Source organism: Xiphophorus maculatus, chromosome 15 (assembly GCF_002775205.1).
Source record: "Xiphophorus maculatus strain JP 163 A chromosome 15, X_maculatus-5.0-male, whole genome shotgun sequence".
In the NCBI taxonomy this organism is placed as follows: Eukaryota; Metazoa; Chordata; class Actinopteri; order Cyprinodontiformes; family Poeciliidae; genus Xiphophorus; species Xiphophorus maculatus.
This window is the reverse complement of record NC_036457.1, coordinates 4,620,519-4,634,650: the sequence shown is the minus strand read 5'-3', so window position 1 is coordinate 4,634,650 and position 14,132 is coordinate 4,620,519. Positions and strand designations below refer to the sequence as shown.

At 43.5% G+C, this 14,132-nt stretch overlaps 1 protein-coding gene across 3 annotated transcripts in view; it reads left to right on the top strand.

Annotated features, from left to right (window-relative positions):
* Positions 1 to 14,132, top strand: part of hivep2 (human immunodeficiency virus type I enhancer binding protein 2) — a 79,574-nt gene that overhangs the window by 18,356 nt on the left and 47,086 nt on the right. Inside the window, exons 1-2 of one of the 3 annotated variants that reach the window (XM_023348127.1) lie at positions 4,502 to 4,841; positions 11,564 to 11,624. The gene's annotated coding sequence lies outside the window, so the exon portion shown is untranslated. Of the gene's footprint in view, positions 1 to 4,501; positions 4,846 to 11,563; positions 11,625 to 14,132 lie in introns of those variants that run through there. The other 2 variants (XM_023348129.1, XM_023348128.1) reach the window with 2 other exon arrangements.

The window sequence follows — 14,132 nt, the reverse complement described above, 5'->3', positions numbered from 1 at the left end:
ATGCTATAAAATGGAAAATACAAAATACTGTTTAATTTTTGTTTTTGCTTTTGTCATGAAATGTCATCCATTGACCAAAATGATCTTTATTTGTTTCTGTCGTTAGCGATGTTAGCATGCCAGAGGCGTGTTGATTTCATGTTGCTGTTATGTAATAACCGGCTCTGTGTTTTGCGCTTTGACTCGTTATCGTTAATAAGGATTAGTTTGGGGCAAACAGCCGCATGCTGCACTCCAGGAAGTTTACGCTGACCTTTCAGAGCCGACGTCAGCCGCTGTTTGCTCGCGCCGGCTCAGCCGACCACTGCTGTGTGCTGGAGGCCGAGGCTCTAATGAGGGCCTGGCCTCGGCTCGGCCCGCTCACACGCTGCTGTGTGTGTGTGTGTGTGTGTCCTTGTTATGCTTGGGAAGCCTCCGATACACAATACAGGACTTCTAATAATGTGGCCCGGCTCCTCATGTAAGCCGAGCCTCCGGAGTGTGTGCATGACGGGGAAACGGTTGCCACCGGCAACATGAAACCCCACGGGGGGGCGAGGGGGGTAAGAGGGAGGGGTGGGGGGCGGGGAGGGGAATGGGGGGCAGGATGACAGCTGGACCGAAACAGAACAGAAACTTCAACTGGTCCAACTAGATGGGCTTCCACCGCTAACGTAGCTGTTAGCCGAGACGCTGAAGAGAAACACATCATGATCAACATTCATCGTTATGGAGCCTCGTCTCATCAAGGTTCAGTTTCACTGAAAATTCACTAATTTATGCTTGTTTTTCATGGATCAGAAAAAGAAAATGCAGCTTGAGAAGCTAAAAATAGCTCAGACCAGTGGGCTAACGCTAACACGCTAATCATAAACATTAGTTCTGCTAATGCTAAAACACTATTTAGCAGAAGCTAATGCTATATCAACATTTTGTTTACTTGAATAATTCTTAACAATCAGCAACAAAAACTTCAACATTGATATTAAACTTTGATTGAATTAAATTTTACAAAACAGTTTAGTAAATTATCGTATTGGAAGTTATCCAGCAAGATGAATTTGGGGAAGCTAGGTGCGCTCCAAGCTAGCAGAAATGCAAAACAAAACGGAGGGATGGATCCTCATTTTAAGTGTCCATTCCGGCTTCCCGTAGTTTTCTCCGTTCCAGTCCCGTTCTGACCTGGATCTCACCTGAGGAGGAACTTTGTGCATTTCTTCTTCTTCAGTTGCTCTGAACGATACTTTATTCTGGAAAAGTGCAACATGAGGAACGTTTGCAGGTTTCCTAACTGAAAGCGTTTCTTTTCCTTCATTTTAGCTCTTTGAACGTGTTAAATATGTCCAGGTTTCTTTACTTCATTAAATTCAGAAGTTTGTGCTTTGATTGGTTCTTTTCTGTGAGAACTTCAGAGGCGTTTGGGTTTCTGAGGGGAACAGACCAATCAGCTGCTGCTAATATGTCAACATGTTCCACCAGAGTTTAGATTCCTGGTCCAAACCGACTTGCACACCTGGCAGGAACGGTTCTGGAATGACCAGACCGGTCCGACGGAGAGGAAAACAGACAGCTGGCCTGTGTGTGTGTGTGTGTGTGTGTGTGTGTGTGTGTGTGTGTGTGTGTGTGTTGGTATGGCTCAGTTGCGTAACGCTCTGCTGGGTCTCCCCGTGGCTCCCAGGCTAACCTGGTTTCTCTCTCCTCGTGCGGCTCGGTGCAGATTTATTGGGCCGATATTTAGATGAATAATCTGCAGGAGAAAAACATGGATCAACGGAACCGGATCAGCAGAACTATTATACAGTGTCAATATTTTTTAAATGCACAATTAAATATTTTATATTAGTTTTACTTTATTTTTTGCTACAGTCATTATAAACACTCACATCTGATTAAATTGAAAAAATAGATTTTGTAATTACTAAAATTATTTTTTTAAAATAATAATAATCCCGCATTTTCTCTGCTCCACTTCCTGAGATACGGGCGCTCAGACAGGTGTGTGTGTGTGTGTGTTCCTGGTTTCCTGGTGTCGTTCACCAACCTGCAGATGAAAAAACATAATTCAGAATTAAAATATTTCCATATTAACTCTCTGAGCCGATCGATGAGATGTGAAGAGTTTCATTTTTTGAGGTTCAGTGAATGCAGCAGGAACTTCAGGGACAGTTGGAAAACAGAGAAACCTGAAGTCGCTGTTTTTGTTGTAAATGAATCAGGATTGGTTTCCATGGGAACCGGGAAACGGCTCTGCTTGTCTCCCGGTTCCAGAACCAGAACTGGACCCGCTGGGCCCTCTGGGCAGCGGGCCCCAGGCCCCATGGGCCCCCCAATTCTCCCCGGCCCTCAGGCAGCAGAAAGCTGTGTAAATAGTTGGAGAAAAACACAAACGAGGCCAAAAATAACAGCGAATGTTTGGAGCCTCAGACTGCGGCGTCATCCGGGAGGCCCGACGGGCCTGAAGGGCCGCCGAGCCGCCATCATCGGTCTCTTCAGTGACACCGAGGGAAACTTTCCATCGGGCTGAGCCGCAGGCGTCGACACAAACTGTGAATTCAGCTGCAAACCTGGGATTCGGTTCCAGTTATTAGCATCGCTTTAGCTCTGATGCAAGGTTCTGGGCTCCAATCCCGGCCTCGGGTCTTCCGGTACCAAGTTTATTCCCACAAGCCCCGCCCCCTCATATCGGTGTCTGCTAAGCCCCGCCCCCTCCAGCTCCAGTGTTTTGTTTCAATCTCTTCATAGTTCATAACTCGCTGCGTTGCCTGTGTTTGTGGCGATGCATCGTTTGCGCTGCGGCGGAGAATCGCTGCGCTCTGCAAACATTCTGATGTCCGCAGCACAAACAGACTGAGGCCGGCCGGCTGCTCATGGAATACACTGAAGTTAGTAATGCTCTAGAGCAGGGGTGTCAAACTCCAGTCCTCGAGGGCCGCTGTCCTGCAGTTTTTAGATGTGCCACAGGTACGAAATGCTGGAAGGAAATGTCTTAATTACCTCCTCCTTGTGTAGATCAGTTCTCCACAGCCTTGCTAATGACCTAATTATTCTATTCAGGTGTGGTGCAGCAGAGGCACATCTAAAAGTTGCAGGACAGCGGCCCTCCAGGACTGGAGTTTGACACATGTGCTCTAGAGTCTAGAGCAACAGGTCAAAGTTCACTGCAGGCCTGCGGGTCCTCATTTTGCACGTTTACAGCGAGCTGCAGGAGCCATGTTTATTTATGTACTAAGATGAAGAAGATACTGAAACATTCAGCTGCTCTGTGAGCCGAGGCTCACTGATCAGTCGTTGGTTTTATACTTCTTGGTTTAATCCCAGATTTAGGAAGATGTTTTATGACCCATCAGTTCAATCAGCGCCTGGTTGTAAAACGTGATGCTGTGGCCAGAAGACGAAACGTTTCTGTTCAAATGTCTCCAGACAAGATTTAGAAGTTTTCACTCAGTAACAAACGCAGCTAGCTAAAATGTTAGCTATGCTAACCTTAAATCCTTATTCACTTCAAAATAAAAGCATGGATCTAAACGTTTGAAGAATTCTTAAAAAACGTCGACATGTCGAACTTTATCCGAATCAGCGCTTTGGGATTCATCTGGCAAAATGAACACGGGGGAAGCTAAGTGCGCTAACTGTTAGCAAAATGTGTCCATCACTGATGTGACAACATTTATTTGCCATAGAAATATTGTAAATAGAATTAGTTTCTATTGTATAATATTATAAGAGCATTTTTCCCCTTGGTTGTTTTTAATTCTGTAATTTTTGATGATTCTGGTTTGGAGCAGAAACCTAAAATTCTGTTTGTGAGAAAATTAGAATCCAATTTTTCAAGCACACTTTTTTCTTCCACTCAACTTTCCATCAGTATTCTTGAAATGATGACAGACGCCCAGCAGGAAACCACTAACGTCTCCGAGACGATGGCTCCAGAAGCTGGCTGCTGTTTCCAAACTTATTAAAGGAAAGTTGAGTGGAAGGAAAAAGTGTGGTAGAAAAAAATAGGAATATATGCAGCCTTGAGGTGATTGTGAAGCAAAGCTCACTGCAGGTGCAGTCAGAGCTTTACTTTCACTAAAGTTTCATCCTTTTTACTGTAATAGTTAAAATGTTTTTAACAACAAACAGATCACTTTTTATAAATCCACCAGTAATCAGTGTAACGTTTGTCTGGATTGTGTTGAATCTCTGGATATTCATGTCTGAAAGCGTCTCTCCGTGTGTGTGACCTATCAGCTACACATGGGCGCCATGTTGGAAGGGCGCCAGAAACATGCTGCAATAATAACTTCTAGTTGAAGTTTCCTGTATTTCCTGTATTTTCCATGTTTCTGCATTAAGCCTACAGTCTTCCTGCTCAGGTTCAGGACGCGGTTCGCTGAGCCGCTGCGTCGTTGAAAAGTGCCGCCATGTTGGCCGGCGCCGCCCCCCCACCGGGGCCCGCCGTCTATTTCTGGCTCTGCGTCACGCCTGGGCTTTACTCCTGTGGCAAGAGGAGTGTTTCTCTAGGGCTCCCACTCTGCTGTACTCACACACACACACACGCACACACACACACACACACACACACACGCACTCTCTCTCACACACTTCCGACCTCCCTCTCTCTCTCTCTCTGATGCCTTGCTGCTGAGTGAGCTGAGTGAGGCAGCAGACTCAGATGTAAACACGCAGCGCGGCGGACGGCTCGCTGGATGAATGGAGCAGTCGGACGCTATGGGACTTTAACTTGTGTGTGTGTTGGTGTGTGTGTGTGAGAGAGAGAGAGGGTCGGCCGGTTGGTTTGTCGGTTGCTGCAGCGATGGAAGGAGGGAGCGGCAGAGCGGAGGAATGCTTTCGGGTGATGAAGACGGAGAGCCGGGCAGGTCGGTACGCAGATCTCACTACTTTCATTTTCTCTGAGTGTGTGTGTGATGGTGTGTGTGTGTTTTGGAGGGATCTCCTCGTCCTCATCCACCGTTGTCGTGGTGATGTCTCTGCCCGGACACACAGCGACCTGTCCGGGTGGTTTTAGTCCTCTTGTCTCTCCCTGCTTCTGCCCCGGGGTGATGTAATTATCGGACACACACACGCACACACACACACACACCCACACGCACACACTCAGCTGATCGTCCCACCAGCGGTGTCGCTTCCCTCGTTGCCTCTGCTGCTCCTTCCTGTAAGATGCCTCAGGTAACTTTTCCCCTTTCTTTGTCTGCCGGAAGACGTTAAACCTCCCGGTTCTGAATCCGGATTGAATCCAGTTTGGAAACTTTAAACCTCTTCAGATTTACCAAAACAAGTTTTTACAGCCTCCCGGCGGACGCTTCGTGGAAAACATGCTTCCTGTTTTCCTTCTTTACTTTCCAGAGAAACGCAGATCTGGAGAAATAAAGTGACACAGGCAGACTGGGAAGTGTCTGAGACACGGAGGGATGCGCAGCAGAAGAAGAAGACAAGCTGGAGGACATGAGGACAGGCTGGGGGAGACACGTCCTACCGTCCCGCCAAACGCCTTAAAAACGTTTTTCCATTCACAAATTCTCAGACAGTGAAATGTGCTTCCCTAATACTGGTGTGTGTGTGTGTTTTAGTGTGTGTGTAGGGGTGTGTGTGTGTGTGTTTTGATGTTTTGCTGCTTTGTCCACCAGCCTCTGCAGGTCCAGGCCGACTTTTAGCAGAAACTTTAACATTCTTGTCCATTTCAGTTTTTTTCCTGCCCCGTCTCTAATTTGCATCTTTAGGAAAATGATTTATCATCATCATCTTCCTCCTCTTCCTCCTGCAGCAGCAGTGAACCTTCCATCTTGTGATAAAAATCCATTTTTGTTTTTAGAGGCTAAATTCAACTGAAATTGTTTCAGTTTTTAAGTCAACAGCAACTGATCCCTGATCAGATGAACAGTATCAGTTTGTGCATCTTTTTCTTCCACTCAACTTTCTGTCAACATGTTTGCAACAGTAAGTGGAAGGTTGAGTAGAAGGAAGAACTGTGATGTAGAAAGATGCTGTTTTTATTAGTTTTTAGTTGGCTGTAAGAATGAACCGATAAACATCTGAATTATTGCATGAATGAGTCAGATTTTATTTTAAAATCAAACTGGTGAATAAATTCAGTTTTGAAGTGCAGCGAGCGTCCAGGTGGCTGAATCACCTGGACGTCCATCTTTACTCCTCGCTCTGCGTTCATGTCGCCTCTCTGCAGGTATAAACCCGACACACCGTCTGTGCTGCTGCCGCTGCCAGGACCAGCACACACACACACTAAAAAAAACACACACACACAACAAAACACACACACTAAAAAACACACACCGACACACACACCCTCAGCAGGTAGCGGCAGCAGATCACAGCCTGTTTGTTTGCTGGAGAGAGAGAGATCTGTGATGGAGGGATGAAAAATAGGAAGAAAAGGAAGAGCAGAGATGGATGAATACATTTTTGATCTCCTCTTCCTCCTGCTGTGTTTCTACTTCCTGTTCTGGTTTCCATGGAGTTTCTTCATCCTGTCTCTTCTCTTCCTCACTCACCTCTCCACGCCGCATCAGTTAACCTCGCTGTGCAGCTTCACACTCGCTCGCCCCGCCGCAGGACCTCCAGGTGTCGGTTGACCTCTGGTTGTCGGTTGACCCTAGCTGCCGGTTGACCCCGGTGACCTGCGTGTTTTCCGGTTCCTCTCCGGCCTCCATCAGGTGGTGAGCCTGCATGGATCAGGGGAGCGGCGCTCGCTGGCGGCGCCGAGGCTCGTCAGTCACTCGGGGTTTTTCCGCTCCCGCTGCGACGCCATTATCAGTTTATAGAAAGAAGGAAATTCCTCTGCAGTCGGGTCTGAGTGCGTCTGGGCCCGGAGCGGCCGCCTCTCCGTGCTTCATAACGAGCGGCTCGGCCTGCGAACCAAACGGCTTCTGGGCGCAGAGGCGACCCCGGGTCACATGAGGCCCTGGGCAGACCATCTTATGGGGCCCCTTCAGACTTAATATTTAATCGGTTTTTAACATCGCTCAGTTAAAAGCTGATTTTATTTATTTATTGTTTTTTCCAGTTGTGCCTCACAAAATGTTTTACTCCTGGTTATGTTTTATGTTAAGCCCTTCAAAATAAGGGCTCTACTTTCTCTTGAAATAAGTCTTTAGCTTTCTTGTGGTAAATTATTACACAACATGAGAAAAGTGATTCTGTTGGCCTTTCAAAATAAAGCCCCTTAGCGTTAGCTTCCTCTAAATACTATGTTTGAATAATGCTTTAGCATTAGCTTCAGTTAAATACCATGTTGGTATAGCACTTTAGCATTAGCTTCAGAAAAATATGTTTCAATAATGCTACAGTGTTAGCTTCCTAAATACCATGTGAGAATAGCATTTTAGCGTTAGCTTCAGTTAATTACGCAGTTAGCTTTTTAGCTACAGGTTTAATCCAACTCAGCATTTATAAATGGGCCCCATAAGGGAAGGAGATAAGCTAAACTCTTAGCCCAGAAAGTGACCCTATGGGTCCTGGATGTTTTTCTGGTAATGTGAGGTCCAGCTGGGACCCTGGCCCACGTATGGGGCCCACTGACATGCTAACTGGTGAGTTTCTTACTGGTGATTAAATGAGCGCCTCCTGCTGGCTCGTTACGTAACCTGATGGTTTCCAGTCCAATGGCTGCTGCTTGAACTCCGTCCTCCTGCTGCTGATGTGCAGCAGGATCCGAGTCCCAGGCTGGAATCTCTGCTACTGGTCGGTTTTACTGGTTTTGTGTTGACTGGGTGAATGTTGACCAGATGAGCGTTCAGGACGTCATCGTAGCGTGTTTGACTTTGCTGTAATGTCTCGTTTTATAGCCTGGCTCCTAAAATCAGTGCATTTCCTGCTTTTTGTTGTTTTGCAGTGGATGGGTTGACTTTGTGGTTATTTAATTACGTGGTCGGTTTATTGTTTTAAGTCTTGGAAATTGAGACGCAGCTGGAAAAAGCTGTGAAGCAGGAAGAGCTGGATCCACTAAAGGTGAAGGGAAGGAAGCCATCGTTCCCCGTTTGGATTCCCAGCATGATGGAAAAAAGGGACGACTGCTTTGCGTCTTTGTTTTCCCACATCGATGCGGCGCCGGGCCGGGCGCGGGCCGGGCCGGGCGCGGGCCGGGAAGCCGCTAGCCTCCCAGAGTCCGAACGGTTCCAGCTGGTTCCCAGTCCAGAACCACCAGAGTGCTGCGCTGGATGTTCCCCCCCTGCAGCCATGTCTTCCAGATGTTGACCTCGTTTCATCCCGGCTCAGTAAACCGACTGGAAGCTGCACTTTAAAACCCGATTCAACTTCAAACCCGATTCAACTTTAAAACCCGATTCAACTTTAAACCCGGTTCAACTTTAAACCCGATTCAACTTTAAAACCCGATTCAACTTTAAACCCGGTTCAACTTTAAACCCGGTTCAACTTTAAACCCGATTCAACTTTAACCTGATTCAACGTTGTTTTCATTTTTAGCTTTCATTCACAACTTTATTTTTCAAAACAACAAAATATTTTCACACTTTCATAAACCTTTTCACTTTCTGTCTCGTCAGAAATTTAAAAGATTCATTTCCTTTTTAAGCAAAGTAAAATCTGAAAAGTGTGGCGTGTTCGTGTTCAGACCCTGAGTCAGAACTTTGACTAGACCCGGCTCTGGTTGCTTGTCTTTGTTTATTTTAACATCTACAGACTGAAGTTGAAAGTTTTCAAATCTCGCTACAGATTCTCAGTTTAATTTTGGTCTGGGCTTTGACTAGGCCATCCAGCTGCATGTTTAGGCTGTTTGTCCTGATTAAAGGTGAAACTCCACCCCCGTCTCCTGCAGGTTTCCTTCCGGGATTGTTCTGGATTTAGTTTCCCTGTCCAACAGCATGATGCTGCCACTACTGTGCTTCACAGTGTGGACGGTGCGTTTAAGGTGTTTAGGTTTTCCAAACGTTTGGTTCAGCTCCAGAAGCTCCTCTCTGCTGAGTCTTGCAGCATTAAGGTCTGAGATTAACGGCTGATTTTTCTGATGAATTGTTGAGCTTGTGGAACCGAAGCAGCTCCGTGTTTTTGCCTTCGGGGCGGCGATGTCTCCTCTTCGTGAGCCTCATGTTTTCATGCAGCTGATTTCCTGCCTGGAGGCCAAACAGCTACGGAAAGCCATCGGCGATTTAATAACAAGACAGTCAAAACTTAAGGCTGATGTTACGTCAGCTAACATTTATTGATAAATTAAATATTAACAGATAATTTATAACAATAAAAATAAAAACTGATATTTTTAGAAACTGGAACCAGCTTTATTTTGAAAACCCAACAGAATCCTTTCAACCTTTTTTAAAGAGAATGTGTGAGCTTTATTTTGAAGGGCTATAAACATTTGCAAAAGTCTGAACAGGCTTTTATTTTGAAAAGGCAACAGAATCCCTTTTTCTGTAGTAATGTTTGTTTCAATTTATTCAAGAAATCACAAACTATGTAACATTTAGACTTTTATTTTGAAGATGACATCTGAGGTTTATTTCCATTCGGATGGTTTTATTTTGAAAGTTCCAGTTGTTTTCTGCGTTGCCAGCAGTTTGAGGCCTGCGTTGCTTTGACGGGCAGCGATTATTTTAATAACAATAAAACAGCTTGTGTCACGTTGCGACGCGGAACAAGCAGAGATGTTTGTTTGGAAAAATGTAATAAAAGGATCTGGGAGCCGCAGCTGGACGGACGATTTTCCTCTGTGGAAACAGCCGGGATGGAAACACACTGGGTGTGTGTGTGTGTGTGTGTGTGTGTGTGTGTGTGTGCGCGCTCCCTGACAGACATGAAGAAGAAAAACAGAGTCACGGTTTTTTCTTGCCTCACTCTTGGCGGACTGGATCAGGAGGACGGCTCGGAAAAATCCGCCTGTGAGCCCAGTTCGGTTCGGTACGGTTCTGTTGGGTTTGGTTCTGTTTGGTGTCGTCACGTGTTCTGACCCGTTTGTTGTTGAATCAAGTGACGACAAGCAGAACCGTTTTTCTTCAGGCTGAACATACTTCAGTCTTCTGTAACCTAACCTGAGAGTTTTATTTTGAAAGGCCAACAGAATCTCCTCTTCCTCTCTGGTTTGGATCCAGTAGTAACATGGAACCTCAGTTTGCTGTAATCCACCATTTGCAAACTTTTACTTTGAAGAAAGTTTTATTTTATTAATTTATTTCATTTTATCATAAAATATTTCAATCATTAAATTATTTATAACATGCTTTTATTGTGAAAAGGCAACACAATCTCAATTTAGGGCAACATAATCCCTTTCAGTTTGTGAATTTAGAGCTATTTATTTAAGAATCAATGATAGGAACGATTTAGACTTTTATTTTGAAGGGCACATTTGAACTTTGTAATTTTTCAAATCAAAATAAATATGATTTTATTTTCATTTTCAACCTAGAGCCTGCAATAATCTACTCAATCAAATTTTAGACTTGTAAAATAAATAAGTTAAAGTAATTTTGTTTTGAAGGGTATCTTGCTAATTTATTTTGAAAAGCTGACAATCATCTTTGATTCTTTGTTTAATTTGTCACATAAACCCCTTCTGTGTAAGCAATAAAATATTAAATGCTTTTATTTTGAAATGTCAATGGTTTATGTGGAACATGCAAGAAGTCAAATGTATTGATAGAATTTTATTTTGAAAACTGTTTGAAAAACCTAATTTCCTATTTTGATTGTAGGTTTATGCCTTTGCTGTTATGGCAGGCATTAATAATACTAAATAATATTACTAATATTAATAATACTAAATAATAATAATATTATTATTATTAATAATAATAAATAATAATAATAGACTTTATTGATTGATTAGAATATAATCCAGCAGCTGGATTGATCAGCTGATCGCTTCAATCTGTGGATAATAATAATGTTTTTTCTCTGATGACATTTTGAGCTGAAACTATAAGATTCTACATATTAAATCTGAATATTTTTCACTTTATTACATTTATTTACAGCTTGGTACATCATGTTAAGTTTAGTTTTATTTTACGCCATGTTGCTCTTTGTTAGTTTGCATTTCTCTCTGATTATCTCTACTAAACTTAATTTTACTGGATCCGTTGCTTAGCGACGCTTTACTTGGTACCGTGGTTTGGGTTACTTTGCAGTTTCTTTTACTTTATTTTACTTTGCAATTTTTATTGTTGCTTTACTTGTTATAGATCGGTTGTTACTTTACATTAGTTTATGTTACTTTGCTGTTGTTACGTTTGTGATTTTTGGAGATTTTAATATTTATTTAATATATATTTTCACCTGTTTACTGATGGTAAACAGTAAATGAATGAAAGCGAAGCGGCGCTGCACTTCACACCTCTGCCTGCCACTTCCTCGTCTGCATCCTGAGCAGAAACACAAATACATCGACAGAATGAATGTGTAAAAATAATGATCCATAATTACACAGCGTATTCACAAAAAGCCTGTAAAGACTCATTTTACCGATGGAAATACCCGCCTGCTAACATTTAGCTGCTGCTTTCTTCCTCAGGGGAAACTTTTTGTTTTCTAACGTCTAAAAAAAATTCCTGGTTGAATCATTTCAGTTTTCATCTGAAGCTGAAAATGAATTTCTGTTTTCTGACAGGATGGCGCCATAAGGACACTTCCTGTTGGGACTAACGGCGCCGCCGGGCGGGAAGCAGCAGGTGAGTCCAGCCTGCCGTAGTCACCGTGTAGCAGCGGTTCTGGTTCTGGATTGGTTCTGGGTCCTGTTGGGTCAGCACACAGAGCCAGGAATGTGACATTAAGTCAAACTGTTCAAACACATCGACCGTTTTAGGAGTAATCCTGACTTTACCACGTTTTGCCCTGTGGATGCCCCCAGATGGCCGGAGCGGGGGCAGTCAGGGGTATTAGGGGGTGGAGGCATGGGGGGCATTAGGGACATGGGGGGTGTTCCCTTCGGTCTGCATTTCAACATGAACCAACGCTGCAGGAATGTTCCTCACTCAGATAAAAATAGAGAGGATTCGTTTCAGTGAAACACTAAATTAGAGCCAGAAGCTTTCAGTTACAACCTGACTAATCGGGTCCTTCAGGCATCTGGAGGACACCTATACAGGGTTTAGGTACTGATGGATTAATGAAAGGTTGGATAAACGGTTGGATGGTTTTATTTTAGTTCCTGATCTTGAATCGCTTTGATTCGATAAAATGTTCTGATGAATAATTTTCTTTCTATTTGAATTTTTTCACATTTTCTCTCATTTCTTCCTTTCTGGATCCGGTTCTGATCCAAGCGGTTCTAGTTGGTTCTGTTCTGCTTCTCGTCTTCATCAGATCCATTTTTATTATTACTCTGTTGGTTCTGATGGACCAGGCCTGGGTCGGTGTTCTAGTTCAGATGTTCTGACCCGGTTCTGCACTTTGCCTGATTAAAAAAAAGGCATCTGGTTTGGAAAACTAACAGAATAGTCAGTAATAACAGCAGGATTTATTTAAAATGTTTCAGTATTTATCCAAGTTTAATAAATAAATAAATTAGGTTTGATCATATTTACCGTGAAAAAAGCGGTTATTAAAAGACAAATCTTTTTCAGTGTAAAAAGATTTTGATGTTTGTAATAAAAGAAAAAAGTAGAATAGAAAGATCTTGTATTGTCTCTCAGTGGTTAAATTCACTGATTGGAAAATAAAATAAGAGAGTGCGCCATTATTTAAAATAGGATATTTACTCCAATTAAATTAATCAACCAATTAATTCTGCTCTAATTAATCAGCATTAACCACCTGCTGGCCACTGAACTGGAGTCTGTGGGGCCAAACAATATCAATCTAGGGGCCACAAATGGCCTGTGCCCCTCAGTTTGGACACCTTTATTTGAAACTAATTCACAAATAAGAAGATATTGGAATGATATGCAGCAAAAATATTTATATCTATCATATTTTTTTCTATAGTATTTTCAATGAACATATGATAAACAGACTCGTTATTTTTCTAGCTGCTCAAAGCTAAAAACGAAGCTAGCTGTCGGGCTGTGAGAACCGGGCCAGGGACAGAGAACCACCGGCTGTCAGAGGGAGACGAGCCGCTGCTTTCAGCGGCCCGTTACCGCCAGCCGAGCGCAGACCGACGGCCAATAAAAATGGACCTCCGACCTGCTGTTCAGGGTCACAGCTTCCGGGAGTTTCCCCTCGATCTGCCCAGAAATGTGGCGACTCTTCCCCTACAGGGGCGTCAAACTACGGAAGAGAGTGGAAATAAATTCAGGACCGATATCTGGTTATAACCATACCTGTGAAGCCTCCCGTTTTTTCCGGGAAACTACCGTATTTCACCTCCCTCTCCCGCCGTGCTCCCCTCCCGGCCCCGCTCTCACAGTAGCACCTGTTCGCAACATTTCCTGTTGTCAAGTCCAAAACTTGGCAGGTATGGTTACAAGAAACGTTTTCATAATATTTAGGGGCAAAACTTGTCCAAACGTGAAGTTTGACAGATTTAGCATCTCTTTAAAACATTTAGCTCCAAACGTAGCTAGCCAGCTAAATATTTAGCTTGTTTGCCATTAGCTTGCACGTAGTTGCTAGCTAAACATTTAGCTTTCAGTTTACACAATAAATATTTAGCTCCATGCTAATTATTTAGCTAACAACTGCATGCAAAGTAATTGCAACTACATGTAAAAACTGCTAACTAAGTGTTTAGTTTGGAGCTAAACATGCAAACTACCGTATTTTAAGCCGTTACCTTTCTCCCACGTTTTGAACCAGGCGGCTTGTAGCCGGTGCGGCTTTTCTGTGGATTTTTCTTCAACCACCAGGGGGCGCTCTTTAGCAGGAAGTGAATCATTGGAAGTCAAAATTGGAAATCAAAGAAGAAAGTACTGCTTTTCATTTAGAACAAGCTCATGCTAGCAGCAACCACGACTGAGAAATGTTCTCAAACTCATTCCCCTCATCATGGAAACAACACGAAGAAGTTCATATGATGCAGCTTTTAAGTTGAAGGTGTGGCATTAAGGACGCAGCCCTCTGCTTTGTCCTTGTGAAACACCGAGAGCGGCGGAGATACCAGCGGCTTATATATGTAAGTTTCCAGGTTTTTTAAAAACTTCGTGGGTGCGCTCCATAGTCCGGAAAATACGGTAAAAATTTAGCTCCAAGCTAAACCTTTAGCTTGCGACTATGTAAAAACTTATAAGAAACAAGTA